The sequence below is a fragment of the Etheostoma spectabile genome, chromosome 3 (genome assembly GCF_008692095.1).
Source record: "Etheostoma spectabile isolate EspeVRDwgs_2016 chromosome 3, UIUC_Espe_1.0, whole genome shotgun sequence".
NCBI classification, from domain to species: domain Eukaryota; kingdom Metazoa; phylum Chordata; class Actinopteri; order Perciformes; family Percidae; genus Etheostoma; species Etheostoma spectabile.
Window position 1 is genome coordinate 34,265,547 of NC_045735.1, and position 332 is coordinate 34,265,878.

At 47.9% G+C, this 332-nt stretch overlaps 1 protein-coding gene across 1 annotated transcript in view; it reads right to left on the bottom strand.

The window, feature by feature from the left end:
- The window catches only part of LOC116685781 (cGMP-dependent protein kinase 1), a gene marked incomplete at its 5' end in the record, with an annotated part of 77,956 nt that overhangs the window by 43,367 nt on the left and 34,257 nt on the right, over positions 1 to 332 (bottom strand).

Here is a 332-nt window from a genome sequence, read left to right on the forward strand (position 1 = left end):
GACAACATGAGGACGACATGAGGACGACATGAAGACAACATGAGGGCAACATGAAGACCACATGAAGACAATATGAGGGCAATATGAGGACAACATGAAGACAATATGAAGACAATATGAGGACAACATGAGGGATAACCACGATCATGTGACACGGAGGCGACGTAGAGACATCTCCTGTTCCAACAGCCCAAACCGGGCGGCCTTGACGGACGCCATTTTCAGAATTTCTGATTTTTTTTTGGAAAAATGTCTGAATTTGCCGTTGGGAGCAGCCGTGCGTGATGATGGATAGCGTGCGTTACCTGTGACGGTTGCCGTGCGTGATGATG